The sequence below is a fragment of the Cyprinus carpio genome, unplaced genomic scaffold (assembly GCF_018340385.1).
Source record: "Cyprinus carpio isolate SPL01 unplaced genomic scaffold, ASM1834038v1 S000006455, whole genome shotgun sequence".
Lineage (NCBI taxonomy): Eukaryota > Metazoa > Chordata > Actinopteri > Cypriniformes > Cyprinidae > Cyprinus > Cyprinus carpio.
This window is the reverse complement of record NW_024879137.1, coordinates 60,843-84,445: the sequence shown is the minus strand read 5'-3', so window position 1 is coordinate 84,445 and position 23,603 is coordinate 60,843. Positions and strand designations below refer to the sequence as shown.

The window sequence follows — 23,603 nt, the reverse complement described above, 5'->3', positions numbered from 1 at the left end:
ACCTTTAGTGGTAGTATACCTTTAGTTAAGTTATACCTTAAGAGTCTTCGTAGCGCGCTAAGAGACAATGTTATCGGGAAACGCAGCCCAGGTATGATAGTGACTTGAATTGAGAATGTGTTTGTGTTTCTCTTACTGCTGTGTATATTTCAGAGCATATTCACTATAAGCTTAAATGCAACTGATGAATGTTAATTTTGTATGTTTTTTTTACATTTCCATTAGTCTGGATTATGCTGGGTGCCTGTACAGGATTATTAAAAAAGTTTGTATTGCATAAATAATGCAGATTTTATTAAGATTCACTTTTTAAGGATCACAAATCCCAAACAACAAATCCATTTTATAGTTACAATGATCGGTTATTTGGGTGTGAACTTAAGTCACGTGGGTTTCTAGGAAAGCGAATTTGTTACGTCATACTATTTCGTGTTTATATGTGCTTTATCGACAATTGTCGGTTTGACTCGAGCCCATCATCAGCAGTACCCCTGATCACTCATTCAGTTTGGACGCGGTTAAAAACAGCATCAATATGCGGAATTATTCTTGCCTTCTTTGGGTTTTATTGTTTGTGGAAGGTAAGTCCGATTTCTGCTCATTGATTTTACACTTTCGGTTTCGATATAATCAGGAAACCGACAATACACATTTGTTCTTAGCCTTTTCATTTGTCATCTCCTATGTTTCTCAACATACAAAATTATATTACTTTTCTATAGAGATGGTGATCACACTGTTAATAATTAAATATGACAGCAAATTAAATGTGGGTGGGTAAATTGTTTGTGTATGTGTAAGTAGTTTAAGCGAACACTACAGGATGACCGTCTGTAGGTTAATATTCTACATCACCATCCGTGGAAACTGAAGACAAATAAACTTATTCGTTACTGTTTTGAGGAATTGAATAAAATATAATAATAATAATAATAATATAATAATAATAATAATAATAATTGCCTATAGGCAGACATGTCTCTCTTTTTGGCCTTTAAATAAAGTTTCATGAGTTATTGTCAGTTAGTTTAGGTGCGGCTCAAATCGAAAAAGGCACAGGGTGCACATAGGCATAGCTCTCAAATACTTTATGGAATAAAGTAAACAAATGCATAATATATTACGATAGTATAATTACAGTATACACAATTTATTATACAACTAAGGGTGTTTTTTTTTTTTTTTTTTACCCTCTAGATGCACGTAGTATAACAACATGGATTTTCGAATTGAAAGTCTGTAGAGAGCCATGAGTCATCATCTTGTATGAATAAGATTACGGAAAATATTATAAATACCAATAACTAAACAATCATTAATTGGGTCTCACAAAAGTAATGAAAAAAAAAATAAATAAATTTAGTTGCATGATTTAACAGTTAATTGCTACATTTATGCATAAATTCTGAAAAGTAACTTTAACCCCTTCAGACACGTTTTTTTTTCACTAAGCAAAAAATATAGAAAATGATCTAAAAGAGGTTTGTAGCAATTCATTCTTTGTTAGAATTTTTGTTTTCATGTTCACTACAATGGGCACCAGGACTGAAGCAAAAAAGTGCTTATATTATAACCATACTTGACTTTAAAAACACATACAGTATTGTGAACTTGTGTTTTAGATTTAGAAAAAAAATAAATAAAAATGAACCCACAAACAATGTAACACACAATGAGCAATGCAATAAGAATGTAAAAAAGGGTAAGATGATAAGTCTGCAGTCTGAGAAAAAAAAAAAAAAAAAAAAACTTGTTTGAGTCTTTTTGCTCCTTGCATTGGATGAATCTTGTGTGTGTTTGTGGGTGTTTATGTGTACTTGGTTATTGATTTGAAAATGTATAATTGTTTGCATTGTAGTACCAAGGCATGAGTGTGTATGGTATACACACTGTATTGTTGTGTATTCACTCATCACTCAATCATATTAATAATATTAATTAATAAACATAAAACAGTAACATTACAGTTTGTAGCTATGTGTTTTTTTTTTTTTTTTTTCACTGTGTTGGACATAAAACAGATGAGGCAATGAACATAAAAAATAAACATATAAAAAGTAAAAGCTGAGCTCCTCCTCATGTCTACTTGGTTAGCCATGACTTTATGTGATTCCTGAAGCTCAGACTGGCTGCTTCCAAAATCGCATGCTGTCTTGAGTAGGTACTTTTTTGAGTAAGTACATATTTGCAACTGCAGAAATAGCATGTTCTACTGTATATAGTATGTGTGTAGTGTAAATTTGATCTGGACATACTACATTCGCCATGTCTTTATCACATGACCATACCAGTATCAGCTGTGTTGCATTGATAATGTATTAGTAAATGTTAATAAATGCTTTAGAAGTATTGTGTATTCAGCCTTTGTGCTGTATTCTCTGTTGACAATTTGACATGCAGTTTTCTTACACTACACTTTTCCCACCCTGTTTGATGTATGCCCACCCACTTAAAGTCCTCATTAAAGAAAAATTGACTCTATTTACTTTTTAAGTGCACATTGCTAGTCTTGAGGTGAACAATTAATCCGTGCAAGTTAATCCACTGAACAAATAATCCACTGTTTTGGTCATTTTTAACCAAAATCAGAAAATTTGCTTCCACTTTGGAATTGCATTCCATCTCAGATGATGTGAGTTTGACCGCTTGGGCAGAAACATCCAGCATCAGAACATCCTCCCCTCTAACTGTTAGTTAGCTGAGTGAGACATGGAGAGGAGGAGTGCTAAATAAAACCCTGCTAATATTGGGTGTGTTCAGCTTGAAGCAGTGCTGCACAGACCAATTGACATCAAAGTACCACAAGAGCGTTTTGAAAGCATATGAAGTCATCTCATGTCTAAAGCACTCACGGTACTTTGATGTCATACATCAATCAGTCAAGTTGACCTATTCTGTTTCAGTTGGAAATACGTAATTATACTAAAAAAATTATACCTGCTGTATAGTAGGGAAATACAGTATGTGATTTTGGATGCAGCCTCAGATTAAATTAGGGGTCATATCTTTATTGTGATTTGTTGATCTGGTACCAATGAGAGACCAGCTATTACTCCTATTAATTAAATTTAGATCTGCTGTGCTCATGTTACATCATATTTATTTGTATGTGTGTTTTAAAGTACTGAGAAGTATAACCAATCAAATGCGATTCCGTTAAGCTTCAAGCGTATGAATACACTGACAATCAGATGCCTTCGGATTACTCATTGCTGAAATGCCAGGGTTTTGTTCAGTGTGTGCGTTCTCTGACTGAATTCTGCTCTCTCGTGAATTCTCTCATCATACAAAAAAGTGCTGATGTATGTATGATGTAAAGTAATAGATTCATTTCACAATGTAGTCAGCTTCGTTGATTATAAGTTAGAGTGTTTAAACTCACCCTAGACTGAAGTCAGTGATAATATTCTTTGATAATGTCAATTTTCTTTGCTCGCTTTCTGTATATCATTTATTTACTGTTTAGCAGTGGGAATGAAAGCATTATAATTACTTATCTGAAAAAGGTAGCCGACTGAAAAAAATGAAAACCATCTTTGTAGTTGGTGAAAAACAATAATGTTTCAAACCCTATCTTAAATAACAGTAGGGCCATGGCAGAGCAGTAGTGGCACAGACTTCTGGATTATTCAATTCATAAAAAAAAAACACATAGAGCACACTTCAGTAGTATAATGACAAAAAAGACTGTGATACTGTAAATTTACTGTACAATTAAAGTTCTTATTATTTATTTATTTGTTTCACCAGGTCTATCTAGTGATGAGACAACTGAAGTAGAGGTGACTGAGGGAGATCATGTCCATCTACCTAGTTCTTTGGAAGTAGAGAGTGATGATCAGATACTGTGGACGTATAACAGCTTCATCATAGTTAAAGTAGAGGAAAGAGCTGGAATCAACAATATATCCACAGATGAGAAATTCAAAGACAGACTGAAACTGGACAGCAAGACTGGATCTCTAAACATAACAAATATCGAATTTAAACATGTCGGAATTTATGAACTAAAGATCAATAGGAATGGACCTGTTTGTAACACAAAAAATTCAATGTTACTGTCCATGGTGAGTAACTCAAGTCATACAGTGTGATAAGTGAATTAAAATCTGCATTAATTATCTGAGAACAATTTAGATGATGTAGAAAGATCCCATGTTTTTACCTTTACCTGTTGTCTGTCTGTACCCATATTGTTACAAAGCAGCTATACAGAGAACAGTGTCTCATGAACACTCAGATAGCAACAGAAGGTGCAGTGATAAGGAAAAAAAGATGTTTGAGTAGAATGAGAGAGAAACTGTGAGAAGGATTAATAGCTGGAGAAACTGATCATCCTCAGTCCTCATGTATTCACATACACAGCTTACATTTAATCCAGGCATATTCACCAATTCTTTTATGTTCAAAATAAATGGCACTATGTTATTATGAGACATATAATGATTCTGAATTACAGAAAAATAACTAATAAGATCAAAGGTGACTGTTTGAACAAAAAAGCTCCTATTTTGCTTTTTTTTTTTTTTAATTTAATGAATATTTTATTACAAAATATATTATCAGCATAACAATTTTAATGAAGAGAAGAACTGAAAAATAAACAAGAATGTCTTAGTATTTGGGGAGTCTCTTCATTGCTTTAATGGCAGCCGCTGATCTCACTTTATACAACTGACAGCTTTATAAGACTACTGTGTTTAAACTGTTTGTTTGTTCTCCTTATGTTTGTTGTTGAAACAGATGTGAAGTCAACGTCAAAGAAAAAGGGAAGTTCTTTCTCTCTACCATTTAATGTTAAAGAACAACAAGATGATCAGATTGTGTGGAAGTTTAACGGTCAAGTCATCCCCACTGATAACTTAACCTGTTAACAGTCGCCCCCACTAGTTGAGCTTAAACCTAAACACGACATAAACAAATTAAAAACAGTTACAGTTTATGAACCCCTTGGACTACAGACATAACTGGGGTCTCATTAGAAAGATGATAGTTGTGGGTTTGCCATTCATATATGAAAATCATTTATGTCAATATAGACTAAAAGTGAGAGATGTTTAAAATATTTTGAGAAAGTAATAATCAATTTATTTGAATAAATTGTTATTAAAAATAAATATATGAAACCATGTCAGAGAAACTCAAAAATTAATTAAGTTAAAGCAATAAGTCATAACAAGTTATCATTTAAATTTAAGAATAGGGCCACCAAAAATTAGGTTTCTATAAATCTTTCTTCTATAACAATGTGAATATTAAAAAAAGGAACTTGGAGACATCAATTGACAACTGGTAATAAATATAAGGTGAAACACAACTAAACTAAAAACACAACTACATTAACTAAACATAATTGTTGTAGCTGTAAATTATGAACGTTTAAACAGTCACACTTTGTCTGAAAATTTGAAGGCACAATGGCAAAAGTTACAAACTGACTGGAGGTTTATGTGGTAAAGCTTTACCACATCATTCCTGATTATACATTGTCAGTTTATTCTCAAAGTTTTGATCTATATGTGCAAACCTGTGATTCCAGAATGTTGCTTGCTTGTCACACATTTTGACAGATAGACACTTAATATGAACACCACCATAATTTAGTTTGTGCTGCAGGAAGGGGCAAAGAGTCCCTGTGTCCAAATATTTATTTCTTAAAATGTAGTGTCTAATTCTGATGGTTGACTCAGTATATTTTGGACACTTCTAGTCAGTCGCAAGACATGAAACCATGGAAAAAAATTGTGTTCAGGATTTAGGTCACATGTTAATTTTAATATATATTTTTTGTAATTCTGAACACACCCTTTTTGGTGATGCTAAAAGTGGTGTCTAATCTGATTACACAATGCAACTTCGGTAGGAGTAGGATTTAATATTAAAATTTTACAAACTTATGCTACTAAGATAATATTAAGGTAAACAAAACTTGTTCTAAATATATATTAAGGTAACAAACTTTGTTCTAAATATATGTTTTAACACCTGCACAAGTGCAATACAAACTAGTTATATAATCTCTGTAATCTCTTTACTGGCTATATTTTTCTTCCATCAAAACTTCACATTGAGTGTGTGCAGATTATAGTTTGTGGATATTTAGGGACCACAACAGCTGGTGGCACTGTTAGAATATTCTGAATTGTTTAATCAGCACTGCAGAAAGAGTGCTGGGGCAGAGTTATTCTGTTTGGAAGACTCTAGCAAATGTGATTGTGTTTTACTACAGAAACAACTTCAGAGTGCATAATTTTATATGAAATATAAATATAATTTTATTTGAAGAAATATTATGTAAACAAAGCAGTGTTCCTCTCAGTTTTCTCTTAAAATATAACTGTTTAGACTAAAACAGATTTGTTCTGGATTATTGCTATAAAAATTTCGCCTATGTGTGCATTATTGAATTCATCTCTCATCGTCACTCAACAAAAAACAGTTCACAACTAACCACTTTGATATCACGTGTAATGATGCGATCTCTTGATACCAATAAAAAAGGTGTCGTCACTGTGACATCAGGATCATAAATTTCAATGCTTGAGCCTTTGAACTTTTGAATGATGTATTCTTTGTCAGTATTAATTAAAGTAATGATAGTAAAACCATGTCGTAAATGTAAACAGAATTTATGAACCAGCGATGGGTTCAAGCAAGTTAAAGGATTAAATGGCATGTGGAGCAATATAAATGTGAATAAGAAAACTGGAGAATTCAGTTTTACTAAGATCCAAATCGACCAGACTGGAACTTATGAAGTGGAGATCAACACCCGCAATTTGATCTTACACAGGAAATTCAGTATTACTGTTGGTGAGTAGCTCAATCTTTCTATAATGTTATTCTAATTGTAATATTTAAACCGTGGTTACTCTAGTTATTAGTTTAGATGCTCAAATGAACACATTAAGTTTCCGTTAAATTAAACAATTTTAACGTAAAAGATACAGGACAATGCATTTTATTAAATTGTGTTTTTAACAGAATTTTTATTTTTAAATATTTATTTGTAATTTTTTTTTTTCTTCAGAATTTTTTTTTTTTTTTCTGAAATCTCTTGGTAGAAATTGTTTTGGAGTGCACCTCAAAAGGACAGAAAGGGCACTTTAGCATTCCCCAAAAACTTATACAAGGACATTTTTGCCCCATATTTTGAATAATAAGTGTGTTTTTCTTTGTTTGTTTTTGCCAGTTTCCCTTTCAAAATTTTCCTGCAGAGGGCCAAGCATTTGGTCTTGCCTTGCACCATGCTCATGCTTGTGGTAGCATGCTGGGTCCTGACACCCTATAGTGACTAAAATAGTTTATCTTATATCTTATTTTGACAAATAAGTGATATAAAAGTAAATATGCATATAATGGTGGTACACTGAAAAAAAAAAAAAAAAGATTATGTGGTGAAGTAAATACAATGGAATAAACAGCTAGATTGGGAAATAATTAGAAAGATAATTCTATATTAGTACTCAATTCAAGTTTGTAGAAATTGAATTGAACTTATACTGCAGGTATATTTTACTTGAAATTATGTTTACAAGGATTCTCTGAGTAAGTTTCAAAGTAATAAAACTAAGTAAAACCTACTCAACTTTCTTAACTGTTTTCGTCATGCTCTGGGGCGTGAATAATCAATAAGGTTGTATTTTTTATTGTTTTCTAGTTGGTATTTATGCTGTGTTATGTACTTCAGTGTTTGTAAGTAAATCATACACTTTAAAAGCATAGCTAAATTCAGTGCTACACTGTTTCAGTAAAATATAACTTAAGTAGATTTGACTTAATTTCATACTTATAATATATTTCATACTGTGGATAACAGCCCGACAGTGTGTTATACACTTCTTTATTTGCTGCTTAAAAGCCTACTTTGTAAAAGATTGCATTTATAGTGCATTTTCAACATTTATTTCTTAGTTTAGTGCAACAAAACTAGACTCAGCGCAGCCCTTACGAGTAATTTGTGCTATGTAACTGGTTGCCATCACAACCTCAAGTGCTTGCTGCTCTCTGTAGTCATAATAAAATCACTTCAATATTATATATGGAGTTACACAGATTGTGAAAGTGTAGATTTGCTATAGAAAAATTTGATTAAAATAATAATTGCCCAAAAGGATATATTGCTGTGACCCTTACCGTTTATTCCCTATATCCCTTATCCCTTATAAAATATAGGAAAAGGGCCCTATATATTTGCACACATTTACCTAGATCAGCCTTGAGGTTTCTTTTTTGTTGTGATGCTTGCTGCTGCACAATGGTGCCCCATAGTTGTGTCCAGTGTTTCTAAATTTTTCATATACATGTTACTTTGTTAAATGTTTTTTTTTTTTATTATTATTATTATTATTATCTTTTAGCATTTTTCCTGGCAATTGATTTACAGTTGAGATGCAGGTTTTCATAAAAATAAAATTAAACATAAAATGAGATCTCATAATTGATCATTTAAACCATTTTTAAAGTCAGAAGTCAGAGTCAGAAGTATAAATTAATATACTGATTGGGTAGAGTTTCACATTGGTCTAAACAAAATCTACAGACAGGATTATTGAAAATACAAATTCATTCTCTGCCAGCAGGAGGCGATTTTGGAACGGCAGAAATAGCATTTTCCCCTGGTAACGCTCTGATCATAAACACTACTTCAGATAAAATGAAAATGGCATCAAAATATTTCTGAAGACATTCGGTTCCCTTCAGATATTCTTTCATGTAAAAACTTGAATTAGTGAAAAGTGTGAGAAAATAGTCTATATTGGCAAGCAAAGTCTACTGATATTCACCAGCATAAGCCTATGTGCCTGGGCTCAGCCCCACTGCTTACACTCTCCAAAGGTTGTCTAATTCTGAACTTTAAAATACATTTATTTTTCGGTATTTTAACTATTTTAGTCAGGGATCTGCACACGCTTAATTTCTTAATCACTTTTTGATTTATTTTAATTTTGCAGCAGAAAACAATCAAACGTTTCGGCAGTAAGCCTTCTTCAGTGAATCATACAGTGACATTTCCTACAAGAGATCTTAAAGAGATGAAGTCCAAAGATCACCCGGTGAAAAGTCACATAACAGGTGTAACCGATCACAAACTTAACTGACCAATAAATCAAGCAATTTCAGGACAAACAGCTAATTTCAGGACAAACAGATAATTCCAAAACATTCAACACATAAAAATAACATTGTGACGAGTGGGGCGGGACCTAGAGCCGTGCGACACCTGCTCCACTCACCGGTCTCGAGTCCCACGGAGGAGATCGGAAGGATACAAAAGATGAGCGATGACAGTAAAGGATGAGAGAGGACCAGGCCTGGGTTTTTATTTTGTGGTCTGGTTTTTGTTTGTGCGCGGCAGTCGACCGTGAGGGGCTGTCGCGCTGTTTTGTGTTTATTTTGTAATTAAAGTTTCAATTGAATGTTCGCTGGTTCCCGCTTCCTTCTTCCCGTGCCTATGAAGGTTTTTATTGTGTTATACACCACAGTCACAATTCGGCTGTATGACAGATCACTTTTATTTTGTTTTTTTTTTTTTATTCAAACTTGTTAACCATGTTATCAATTGTCTGATCCATAGGCGCAGGAAGTGGGGGTGCTGAGAGTGCTGCAGCACCCCCTGTTTTTTTTTTTTCTGTGGGCACCTGTTTAACTGTTGAGGTTAATAAAAAAAGTGTCTATTTACACAAAGTGCAAATAGGACGCCTTGATGGCAGAGACACCAACGTGTGGTTAGGGCTAGTCAAGATTACAAAAGACGGTCATCAGTTGTCAGATTCAGTGGCGTAGTTCAGTGGTTCCCAATCCTGGTCCTGGAGAACCCCCAACACTGCACGTTTTGGTGTCTCTCTTATCTGACACACACATTTGATGTCTTGGAGTCTTCACTAATGAACTGAGGAGTTGAATCAGGTGTGTGAATAGGGAGACGTCTAAAATTTGCAGTGTTGGGGGTTCTCCAGGACCAGGATTGGGAACCACTGGCGTAGATGATAAAGTGTGTGGCATAACCCTTTTGACACAATCCACCCAGGTTTGAATCTGCCTTATGGTAAGCTTTTTTTTCTCCCTTTTCAAATTTCAATTCACATCAGAAAAGCATTTATTTTTAATGAAAATAAAGGAAATAATCAAAAAGTTGAAAATAAAGTATTGGGTAAGGTTAAGGAAGGTCTAGGTCTTATGCCCCAATAAGGTAATTTGAATTAAATCAATACATTTATTTGAATAATTAATAAAATAATAATTTTTTGATAGTTTTTTTTGATTTATTTTTTTTATTGTGTTTAGATGATTGGGTGTATTTGATTTAAGTAATTAGCAGAATATCCTGCTGTTTTTAACATAGTATAAAATAAAAATCTAGTAGAATCTAGCATATCACAAAACAATACTGCTAATTTCACTTCATGTAAATGGGCTCTACCGTGCGAAATTTCCCAATGGCAACTACTAGTACAGACCCTCTCATCTCACAAAAATATGACAATCGCTGACAAGCTATACAGCAAGTGAATTACGGCCGCACTTCTCGCCTCACTAATAAACATGCTGAAAATAATGCACAACAAACATGTCTGTCAAAACGATCTCATCTAAACATATGCAAATCTTGCAAGACAGAACCAATCAGTCACAGAGAGCATTTACTCACTTCTGACAGTACATTCAAACAGAGCTGCATTTCCTAAAAGTATCACGAGAAAACAGATGCTTTTGGAAACGGCAGCCCAGAATGCTTATCAGAGGACAGAGAAAACATATATGTTTGAGCTATTTCACAATAAACGAAATTAAAATTGTAGCCTACATAGTTTGTGCAATTACATTTATTTAAATAGAACGTTGAAAGATAATATTGATCATGTTATTCTGTAATGTTTGTTTATATAAATCACTGTCTGTATGAATAGGTTGGTTTTTTTTTATGCATGAGACTGTTTGTGTTACTGCCATCCCTTATGAAAATGAACCATGGTTTTACTAAAGTGACCATAGTTCAACTATAGTATTTGTATATTTCCATGGCTACCACTACAGTAAACATATTTTAAGCATTTGTAAAAAAAATTATAACAACAAGTTACAGTTAAGGCATATTGAATGTTAAACTGCTTTTCAAATATAAAGCTAAGTTGGTATCATTAATTTAGTAAATTTCATGATTTAAAAGTTCAGTTGAGAAGTATTGTATCAGTATCGAAACAAAATAAATGGTATAGCCCATCCCTCGTTTAAAGTCTATCAGAGAACTGCTGGTTAACCCATGAAAGAGAGGGGTGGGGGTGAGCAGAGCTCATTAGCATTTAAAGGGACATGCACTGAAATGGCTTGGTGGGAATATATCTGTTTTTGGCAAGGTAAAAAGGGTGCTGTTTTGCACTACCGTATAGAAATTTTAACCAAAACATGTTATAGACTTTTCATTAAGACCGTAAATAATCATATCAGCTTGTAGAAAATGGACATCCGATGACCCCTTTAATAATTTTAAGTATAAACATCAAACACTCAGGAATTAATACTTTAAAATAAGGCTTTATTTCTTAACATTAGTTACCTACATAACACGAACAATAGCAAATACTTTCTAGGCTGGCCACACACTACACGATTTTCAAATCCAAAATGATTTTAAAACCATGGGAGACCAGAGACATGAAGGCAGTTCAACCAATTTTTTAACCTTATAATCCTTTCAGTGAACACACTAGACAATTTGGCCAGACCACGAGACCCACACAGTTGTCGATGATAACAACAATTTCACAGTGACACGTGATCTCACGGACACTCGCGAGATCAAACGTGACTTGAGAAGAAAAATCAAATTGAGGACAATCAACTTTGTCAGCTGGCAACATGTTTGATATTTATTTGAGTTTGGGGGTATTTATATATTCTGTGGAAGGTGTAGGACCAAGAAATATTGTTGTACTTTTACTAACTGTACTATAAAGTTTTCTCACCGGTGAATGACACATGATGTGGCCCAGCGGTTCCCAATTACATTCGTCAACTCAAAACTTGAAATTCACTATAGCATCTATGAAGACAGCCTTCATGCTTTTAATGTGGAACTAGCCACAGCTAGACAAACTTTCTTCTCAAACCTTATAAACAGTAACTTAAACAACACTCGTACTCTTTTTGCCACTGTTGAGAGACTGACAAACCCCCCAAGTCAGTTTGCCAGTGAAATGCTCTCCGACAGCAAATGCAGTGAGTTTGGCTCCTTCTTTTCTGAGAAGATCAATAATATCAGGAATGCGATTAGCACATTCCCAAGTTATGCATAGGTCAGACAGATTCGACTGCAATATCAAAGGAGGATACTATGTCTGCTTTTGTTTAAATTGATAGCAAGATTTTGGAATAAATAGTACAGCACCTTAAATCGTCAACCTGCTTTCTTGACACACTTCCCACATATTTTTTCAAAATGGTGCTAAACTGTTTGGAGGCAGATCTCTTAGAAGTGGTAAACACCTCACTTCTTTCTGGGACTTTTCCAAAACTCCCTGAAAAAAACTCCCTGTTAACCCCTTCTGAAAAAGAGCAATCTTGATAACAGCATTTGAGGAATTACAGTACAGACCAATATCAAATCTTCCTTTTATAGGCAAGATCATTGAAAAGGTAGTTTTTAATCAGCTGAACAATTAATTAAACTCAAATGGATACCTGGACAATTTTCAATCTGGTTTCCAACCGCATCACAGCACTTAGACAGTGCTCATTAAGATAATAAATGATATTCCCTTAAATTCTGATTCTGGCAAATTATCAGTGCTGGTATTGCTAGATCTCAGTGCTGCGTTTTACACTGTCGATCATTACATACTACTAGAGAGACTGGAAAACTGGGTCGGCTTTCTGGGATGGTACTTCAAATGGGTCAGGTCATACTTAGAAGGGAGAGGTTATTATGTGAGTATAGGAGAGCATCAGTCTAAGTGGAGGTCCATAACATGCCCAGTCCCACAAGGCTCAATTCTTGCACCGCTCTTGTTTAGCCTGTATATGCTCCCACTAAGTCAAATAATCAGAAAGAACCAAATTGCCTATCACAGCTATGCTGATGATACACAGATTTACCTAGCCTTATCACCAAATGACTACAGCCCCATTGACTCCCAGGAAATTAATAGTTGGATGTGCCAGAACTTTCTTCAGTTAAACAAGGGAAAAAGTCATTGCATTTGGAAACAAATATGATGTTTTCAAGGTGAATGCATACCTTGACTCAAGGGGTCTAACAACTAAAAATCAAGTCAGAAAATTGTTCATATCTTTATCACCAGCAGGTCTAAATTAATGCACCAAAGTGAATGAAATTAAATATATATGTGTAGCAATGTGTGCTGTAGCATGCTAATTAGGGAGTTCACCCAAAAATTAAAATCATTTACTCCCCTTCATGTTGTGCATAAAAGACAAACTTTGGTTTTAATTACCAGCATTCTTTAAAGTATCTTCTTTTGAGTGCTGCAGAAAAACAAAAGTCGAGGTTTGGAAAACGTAAATGATGACAGAATTCAGAGTTAACTAAAAAGAAAAATAACAGTGAACGCTGCAATAAAATGCTTGAAAAATACATATTCAGCAGATCCAAAACTTGCTGTTAGTCAGTAGGTCTCTTCAGTTAGGATTTCCTCCAGTTACTGTACAAACTAACATGGTGAAATGGTCTTTGCAGACATTTACTTACCAACTTTGTCATTGTCTCTAATGCTTTTTGCTAGTCCAGTCAGAGAAGTAACGTAGGAGGAGTAACGTCTGCCATCTCTCCAGCAATGATAACACTTTTCTTAAAGGATAAGTTTACTTCCAGAATAAAAATTTACTGACAGTTTACTCACCCCCATGTCATCCAAGATGTTCATGTCTTTTTTATTTCAGTTGTAAAGAAATTACTTTTATCCATATAATGGACTTTAATGGTGGCCAATGATTTGAACGTCGAAATGCAGTTTCAGTGCACCTTCAAAAGACTATACGATCCTAGCCGAGGAATAAAGGTCTCATCTAGTGAAACGAGAAGTCATTTTCTGAAAAAAATAAAAAAAAAAATATTTATACACTTTTTAACCACAAATGCTCTGCTTGCTTTAGCACTGCGATGCGCATGCATGTCTTCACACATTAAATAATCCTGTTGGAAAGGTCATGCATGGTTAGTTCTTTGTCTTTGTACTTCATTAAAAAACTCCATATAATTTTCTCCAACTTTAAAATCATCCAACATCGTTGTTCTACCTTTTTTGTAAAGGGCGTTTGACTTTTTTTGCATGTTTGCTTTGAAAACACTGGGTCGGTGTTTACAAACACCTTGCATCAAGCCAAATATGACACTGATGAAAATTTGAAGGGATTAAACCCAGAATACCTATCATTTCATATTGTCATGTGACCACGATAATATCGAGACAGTTTTGCTATCATGATATCACGAAATTGATAATATCATTACATCCCTACTGCCTTTACATGAGAGTGTTGTCAGGTTTCCACTCCCTAAAAAGGAGGGCCCAAGGTTGAGCCTTGTCGGTACTTCCTCACTTCTAAGGCATGCTTTGCAAAATGCTCTGCTCCCTTGAGCTAGGAGCTTGATTGTATTCCTTTCTTGCTCATGTGGGTTGTTTGTGAGTGATTCACTTTAGGTGCCTGGAGGAGCTCCATTCTGCAGAAGGGCTGGGCGATAATTCGATAACGATAATTATCGCAATATATTTTTCCTCGATAAAACTAAATGACGAGTTTGATAAATGTTTGGACCGTTTGTCCGCTCAGATCACAGTTCAAACAGTGCGACTCATTTGAATCGCGCCACACGGACCATTTATCCGCGCGGATCAAAGTTCAAACTGCCTGCGCAGCGCGAAATCACTAGTAGAGCAGATGCATTTAATCCGTCACGCAAGCATTAAGCAGCGCTGTGAAATCCATTGTGAAGTGCTTGAATTCAGCGATGAACACAAATGACTCGATGGTTTAAACTAGTTTAAAGCCAAACAGGAGAAACACTAAGTGCAACGAGACAGTCAAAAGGCTTTTCAATCTACAAATAGCCATCATTTACCATGGATTTACTGTAGTAACACGCACTGCACCATGGTATTGTGGCAGAAATCTGGGATATTCACACTGAATTTTATTAAAAGAATAATGGTATATAATTGTAGTACGTATTTGTGATTAAGCTATAGCATGTGTGCATTTATACTGAATGTTTTTAGAATACTGTTTTTCATACAAATAGGCTACTTAAAAAGCATATAGTTATATTTTTTACCATTTTATTGAGGTGCTGTATGTGTGGTTTTAACTGTGTTTATCATGATTTAAATGTATGCTACTATGGGAGACCAATGCTTAATTTAAAAATAAATAAATAAAAACTTGGTCAGAATAAACTTAACCATATAAAACATTTTTCACAGATGTTAGTGATTTTGATAATCAACAAATATTTACCTCTGCATCCTAACTCAAGCTACTATCAAATTTGCATTTCTAAGAGACAAAAAGTGATATTATTATTATTAATATTATCAGGCAACCCAAACCTGTTTCTTGATTTGAAACAATATCACTCATTAGAACATGCAGAAACTAAGAAATATATATATTTTTTTCTATTTATATATTTACTTTAAGGAAAATTAATGATCTGGGCTTTAATAATTAAAATAAATAAAGTAATCTAGCTTTAAACTTGAAAGAAATAAAGATTTGACATTTATTGTGATAATTATCGATATCTACTGATAGGGAAAATAAAATTATTGTGATAATTTTTTTTTATCATGCTAATTTTTTGGGCCATATCGCCCAACCCTAATCTGCAGCAATATAAGGTTGTTATGCTCAATATGAGCATGTTTACTAAAGTTGCCTTGCTGAGTAGCTCTTCCAGTTGTTAGGTTGAGCATGTTAGTAAACTCAAACTCATCTCTTCCGTGAGCATCTAACTGCCTCCTCCTCATAATAATAATAATAATAACAAAAATTATATGCCTTAACTTTTTCTGTTCTCTTATCCTCCTGTCCTAGCTTTTAATATTTTGAATGATGACTGAAAAATTGTTGTATTTCTCAAATATAAGTTGCTTTGGATAAAAGTGTCTGCAAAATTAATGAATGTAAAAAGAAAATGTACAGTACTTTGCTCCCTAGGCCTCTCTCTGCAGCAGTATTAGGTTTTCAGGCTTTCTAGCCTCACTTGTAACTGCTTTTTGTATGAACAAGATTCAGGCTCATTGTAGGTTGAATGTGATACTTGTGTTAAAGAAAGGGTATGAGTTTATGCTCTTGATATAAGTTTCATGCTCTTCAGAGCTCCATGCTATCAAGTTGAAGGAATCTTTGTGAAGCCTCCTTGATTAACATAACTGCTAACAGTGTAAGGTGATTATTGCTGTTTCACTAGCAATTTCCCTTTCTTTCCCTTTCATAGCAACATCCCTTTCCCTTTCAAGACACCTTATGTGTGTCGAGCCAGAGATTCTGCCCTTGGCAGACAGGTATTTGGCCTTTCCTTTGGCCTCCCTGGGAGATTGGGGTAGACGAGTTAGATGTTAGATATAAGGTGACAGGCAGGGGTCGGGCAGATATAGATTAACTAACCTCCTGGGTTTATCCCCTTGGATTTTTACATATGATTCCAAGCCTTTGAGCTGTGCCCAGGGGGCACAGTTTCTTATTACTTGGGCCCTAGCAGGTAAGTTTCTTTAGGGTATGCAGCCTGGCTGAAGGTCATAGCGTCACTGACAGACACTGATGCATCTGCGGGGTGACTCCAGTTTCCCATGGAGTTGGTTCTTAGTGCTTGCCTTTAAGGTGTTATGGCATGCATTCCCCTCAGCATGGCAAATTGGTTATTTAATTCCCCATAACAACTGCTAGAGGACGCAGTGCAAATTCCCTTGAAATGAAATGTAACCATGTTTCCCTGAGAGGAAACGAGACACATCGCAATTCCTCTGGGATGCCTGCTTCGTCTCCTTCAGGTGAAGAAGTGGATGATGTTCTCTTCAGGTGCCATTTTATACTATAGTCTAAATATATTATAGGCTGTCGCTGGCAAATGTTATTGTTGTGTTTAGATGTAGGCTTCAGACACCAGTCACATTAATGGTATTCCACATTGTGACTGCTAGGATCTTGGAGGTGAAGATGCTGGATGTGGAGGTCCTGGGCTGGTGTGGTTACATGTGGTCTACGGTTGTGAGGCCAGATGGATGTATTGCCAAATTCTCTGAAACGCCTTTGGAGACGTTTATGGTAGAGAAATGAACATTCAATTCATGGGCAACAGCACTGGTGGACATTCCTGCAGTCAAAATGCCAATTGCACGCTCCCTCAAAACATGCGACATATGTGGCATTGTGCTGTGTGATAGAACTGCACATTTTAGAGTGGCCTTTTATTGTGGCCAGCCTAAGGCACACCTGTGTAATAATCATGCTGTCTACTCAGCATCTTTATATGCCACACCAGTGAGGTGGATGGATTATTTCGGCAAAGGAGAAGTGCTCACTAATACAGATTTAGACAGAATTGTGAACAATATTTGAGAGAAATAGGCCTTTTGTGTAGATAGAAAATGTCTCAGATTTTTGAGTTCAGCTCATGTAAAATGGGGGCAAAAACAAAAGTGTTGCGTTTATAATTTTGTTCAGTGTATATATACACTGTCAGAAAAGAGGTAGGTGGAGGTTTACAATTGAATTATCTCATTTTCAGTAAAAAGAAGTAAATTAATTAATACATCTGGAAATAAATAAATGTGGAAACAAACAAAAATCTATGAATGCATAAATAAATGTAAAAAAAAAAATAAATATATAAATGTAAACAAAAATTAAAAATAAATGAAAATGAAAATACACATAAAATAAATAATGAAAATAATAAATAATGGTAATAAAAAGATAAACTGAGGATTATATGTTATTCTTAGTAGATAGTGTGGTGCAGTGGCTAAAGCTCAGAGTTAGTTATTTCATGGTTTTTAATTCAGACTTCATATAGAGGGTTATGAACTCTCGAGCAGGATACATGACCCCAGGTTGATCTGAAGAAAGTGTCCCTGACATTTTAGTAAATGTGTCTGCTAAATGAATACTTTGTTGGTAAATAAGTAGTGAAAGGGAAAAACGTCTCATTATAACTCTAATATTCTTGAAAAGCATTTGGTCAGTTATTTATTATAATTTCCTTTAAAAAAATAAGCATTGATGTGATTTGTCTGCCAAGTCAAAGTGATGGGATTCATAAATCACATCTGTGTGTGCAGGGCCCTTTGAAAAAAATATAATCATAGGGTTAAACTGATGGAAACTCAGCTCTCAGAGCCTTTGCACTGGATCAGAAGCTCACTGTCTAAACCAGTCACAAAAGATTTGCTAAGAGTCACATACAGTAAAACAAACAATCTGCAATTTCAAATGCACTTTGCTCCTTTAGAACAAAGTGCTGTGAAAACCCTTCATCAGTGGCCTTATAAAAAGAGAATGCATTATTTTATTTGTAGAAGTCAGAAGAAAGAGCTTTATTGCCAAGTATGTTTGAACTTACAAGGAATTTGTTTTAGTGTCACAAGCTTCCAGACCACAGAGACGATTAAAAATAAGATGTGAATAAAAATACACATATTTAAATATAAATGGAAAAAAATATATATGAAAAATAAAATAAATTAATGTTTTAAAATAAAAATGTACAGGTGTGCTATAGAATAGAATAGAATAGAATAGAATAGAATAGAATAAGATGTAGATATGTACTAGGATGCAGGGTGGTAACAAATAAATATAAGGATCTGGTTGTTAAAATTACTGTAAATTCATTGAAATTAAGTTAATATAATAAATAATAAGAAACTGATTTTTTAAAGAAGCATTCAAAATGTCTTTAAACATTTTAACAGTTTTTAAAAGCTTTTAATTTTGTTTGTGTTATTGGTGTGGAAGTGGATATTAGCAACACAAAATCATGTATGACAGTTTAAGTTTAGATCAAATTGATGTTCATCAGTCTTGTGATGGAAATCAGCTTTTGGTTTGGAAAGAGGATGCAGTGTGTTCCAGATCACCGTGTGTCCTTGACAGTGTTTCTAGGTCATTAAAGTTTACACACACCTTATAATGTGATTAAGTTAGAAACACACAGGTCGTGGGTTATTGTTAGTCATACAGCAATATATGGTCTCTAGATAACTTCCATTTATAGAGTAAAATGTTTACTTCACAATGTACTGTAGGCGAGTATCTAAAACCTCATGTAAATGTTTCAGTAAATTAAAATGTCAGTCAGGCGGTCAATCAACATGCAATGTAATTTTTAAGGTCAGAATTGCAGGAGCAGCTACACTCATGTCTCTTTTATCTATTACAGAGCATTCAGTTTGGAAAACTGTGTCGATCGTGGTTGTGGTTGTGTCACTGGTCATTATTGGTTCCCTGGTCATGATAATCTACAAGAAGAAAATATGCTGCAAGAACGGTAAGCAACATGAGTTTTAAAATGGTTCAATTAAATTATTGAAGTTTCAGTAAAATTACAATAATTGTTTCATTCAGTATTATTATTTTAATAATCTTTTTATTATAAATTATTATTTGGTCACTCTTTATTTTGAAACTTTTGTTAATTTTTTAATTAAGGCAAAACAATTTTTATTATAAAAAAATGTCTTATTAGTAATATATTTATTTAATAGTCACACTTTAATTCAAACGGGGTGGATTAAGGGATCTAAAATATGGTCATGCATAACAAGGCATCAATATGTGCTTTATAAGTAAAATAACAGCCAATGTGATAAGAGGAGACATGATTGTTGAAGAGTGATTGTTATTTTTATGTTAATTATAATTTGGTTATTGTTGATAGTGGGTCTAAAGTGCTTATTTCTGTAGTTGTTTAACTATTACTTATCTGTGGAAGATCCTGCTGTTTACTGTAACTTTATTACATCTGCGTCCACGGCCGGACTTACCAAAACAACTTACAGAATTCTGTTTTGCTATGTCAGAAAGAAAACAGAACAAACAGCAGAACCGCTGCGTCTCCCAAACAAGTGTTTTGTTCCTCAGGGTTACACGGATCAGTAAATGATTCAAAGTGGTCGTTTGCAAAGTTAAATGAATCATCTTTTTAAAACGAATTGGTTGATTCAATTCAATCATTAAGACAGTCACTTGCTGCCACCTACTGGCGGTTGTAGTTCCATGTTTAAATAAAAAAGCTTATTTTCAAATTTGTAATATTTCTACATTAAAATGTTATATTTAAACTTAACATTTATGCACTATCCATCTATGAATTTTGTTGATAATGATTTAATTTGATTGCTATAACAGATATGACAATAAATTTTATAATACTAATAAGCCAACATCTTTTTTTTTTTTTTTTTTTTTTTTTTTAGTTATTTCAGGGTTTTGATCTCTCAACGGAGAGAACACATCCTGTTTATTATATTATAATGAATATTTAAAAATTACATTTAAACTTTGACTATAGCCTAGACATGTTGCATATTAATTGTAGGCTACTGTTTATAAACCTCAAAGCATGTTTGTGCATTTTGTGTCCATAATATTGTTCTATTTGAGGGCATTGGTAGTGTAGGTATAGGGGCCCAAACATAACCTCAAGCCCAGGGGCCCCCGCCCCCCTAAGTCCTGCCCTGTCTGTGTATGTTATCTGATCTCTAAGACAGAACATATGAATAATAGTGTTCAGTCCCAGAATAATTGTGTCTGTCTGTTTGTGTATGATGTGACTTCATTCAGACATCAAACAGCATTCTAAAGAAACATCATTATATATATTCAGGTCGAGTGAATTGACTTTTTGAGTATTTATATATTACCCTTTGAACTGGAGTGGAGTAGATAATATATTTCCACATTTGAAATGTATTATTTATTATTTGTGATTTTATTGTTTATTAAAAACCAAAGACATTGAATGTGACATCATATCCTTTTTATTGCAGTATCTGAAGAAATTGTGTAAGAATAGTGTGACTGCAGCTGATATTTATATTTTAGGGGGAGCCATATAAAAATACTTCTACAGAGTTGCTTGAGGACAGTGTGAGTCGCCAATTTCTTCTGGATCCATCTTCCTGGAATATAAAGTCTGTACATTTTTAATGCTTCTAAAGTGAATTTTGTTAACATATGGATCTATTACATAGATATTTAAACATCTATAGACTCTTTAACACTGCAGATATAGTGTGCTGTTGACTGTTGATTCTTTTGCATTCGAGAGTGTCATGACTTTAACACTGTTCAACACACATCACATCACACAGAGAATGGCACACACATTCTGAATTCAGAATTACTCCAATTAAGACCCAGAAAAACGTTATATAAAAAAGCAAACAAAAACAAACAACAAAAAAACATTATATTACTTCTATTAAGATCTAAAAAAACATTATATTTAACAGGAAAACTTTTAAGTTTGCTCTTCTGACTGCACAGACAAAGTTTTTATATTATTATATTTTATTATTATTTTATATTTTATATAAACAAGGTACCAGTTTGATACAGGAAATGCTTTTGATTATGTGAGCATGAAATAATGAGAGTTTTCTTTGGTAGTAAAATCTAGTAACACAAAAAACGAATTTTTTGTGATATATTTTATATTTATTATTTTTAGACAGACATTTCTAAACTTCTCATCTGTTTATTATTGGTTATTATATACAAACATAAAAACTAAACAAAGAATTGATTGATCGCTTTACTTGTCACTCAGATGACTCTTCCTGTCTAAGTGGTTTTTTTGTTTGTTTGTTTGGTTGTTGTTTGTTTGTTTGTTTGTTTGTTGTTTGTTTGTTTGTTTTTGTCAGTTTGTGATAATGAAATATTTACAATAATTAAAATCTGTGTTTCCAGCTTGATAATAATAAGTCATCTGATCAGGATGGAAAACAGTGTATATGAATTTGTTTATATGAATTCATTAATCTTGTTCATTCAGGTATCATTACAACATTAAAACAGTTACAGAAACACAAATACAAATATAAAGACAGAGCTTACCTTCTCTTGATCTCTGATATTTTATTCTATATTCTCGCTTTCATTTAGGAGTGACAAAAATATTTTTTTAATTGTTTAATTAATGTATGTCTTATTATTGATTTCTTAATTTAGTTTTAAGTTTCATTCCTAGTTATCTGTACAACACAGTTACTGTTTATGTATTGGTCAATTAATTGGGTACATTATCAAAGAACCAAAAGCTTCATTGTTTTAACAAAATGTTTAATTGTTACAGCAGAACCCTGGCTCTGTCAGTGTGGATAACACTCATCATTTATGTTTATGCTATATGGCTTTATTATTTTTTTTAAACCATTGTTTCTTTTTTCTTATAACTTGTTCTTTTTGTGTTTTCTCACAGCAGCTAATCCAAGGACTGAATTAACCTTTAAAGTAGAAGACTTTTTAAAAGCAGTAGAGTCACTCAGACATTATAAACATTACCAGAGATTGAAGAGTGGATGTGTGCTTTTCAGAAGTTATACTCTTGAGCAGAAATTTTTATTTGATTTGGCATAAATAGAGAAACATGCTTACACTGATGTATCCGTTTGCACTGAAGCTGATGATAAGGTTTTCATGTATTAAGAGACAGTTTGACTGATTTAGTGTACACTGCTAAAAATTATTTTTGTGGTGAAGTAAATACTTCAGAAGAACAAATGTAATTTCTACATTCAATTATTTAGTTCAGGCAAAAAAAAAAAAAAAAAAAAGAGTAAATTCAATATAATTTTTATATTTAAGCTTGTCAAATTTAATGTTTGAAATTATAAGTATATTTTACTTGGAATTGCTTGTTATTTTTAAAAAAAGATTGTTTAAGTAATAATCAAAGTCATGATTTTGTTGTTCCCATCATGCACTTGGGCCAGGAATAGTTTTTAAGGTAAAATATTTGCTGTTTTCAATGTATTTACACTGTTTTATGGTTGCTTTTGTTGTTAGGTTTAGTAACTTGCTGTTTTGTGACATCTGGAGTTTTTTTTTTTTAATCACCTATTCTCTGATTGTTACCGTCATTGTGTATTGTGTGCCACGTATTCAGGTCTCTGTATTCATTCAGTTAGTATGTATATTCAGTAAACATTATCTGAAAAAGAATAATGAGTTGTCTACTTGCTTACATACATGAATCACATGCTTTATTGGATTTTTTTGCATTGCTATGTTATTCGAGTAAAGTTTAGACTGAAATGTACTAGAGTATTGCAGAGTGAACTCAAAATAATTATGTAGAAATCACTCATCAAACTCTAACTGGCCATGTTCTATTGTTCTAAAGGTGTGATTTGTAAAAAAGTCTAAGTTTCACAGTAGTCGCTTATATTATTAGAAATATTGAAAACTTAAGTGAATTCTGTACTTCTGTTGTGGGCGGTCTCCTTTCAAAATCTGATAAACATGGCTCTACACCAAGGACCTCATTTATAAAATACTGGGTATAGAAAGCATCCTAAATTTGATTTTACGATCATATCTCAAAGTGCGTACATGTGATTCATACAGAAAATGTGTAAACG

The 23,603-nt window shown here is 33.5% G+C and overlaps 2 long non-coding RNA genes across 3 annotated transcripts; both read left to right on the top strand.

Annotated features, from left to right (window-relative positions):
- Window positions 1-404: 404 nt before the first annotated feature.
- On the top strand, window positions 405-23,184 carry LOC122143574. Of its 2 annotated transcripts, XR_006159230.1 has the most exons (5): window positions 405-581; window positions 3,751-4,067; window positions 19,400-19,507; window positions 21,064-21,152; window positions 22,442-23,184. It is a non-coding gene; the product is annotated as an uncharacterized LOC122143574 (long non-coding RNA). The 2 variants fall into 2 exon arrangements; XR_006159229.1 differs by having other exon boundaries at window positions 407-581; window positions 21,064-23,184.
- Window positions 6,671-9,186, top strand: LOC122143575. The gene is made up of 2 exons (XR_006159231.1): window positions 6,671-6,813; window positions 8,955-9,186. It is a non-coding gene; the product is annotated as an uncharacterized LOC122143575 (long non-coding RNA).
- Window positions 23,185-23,603: the final 419 nt, after the last annotated feature.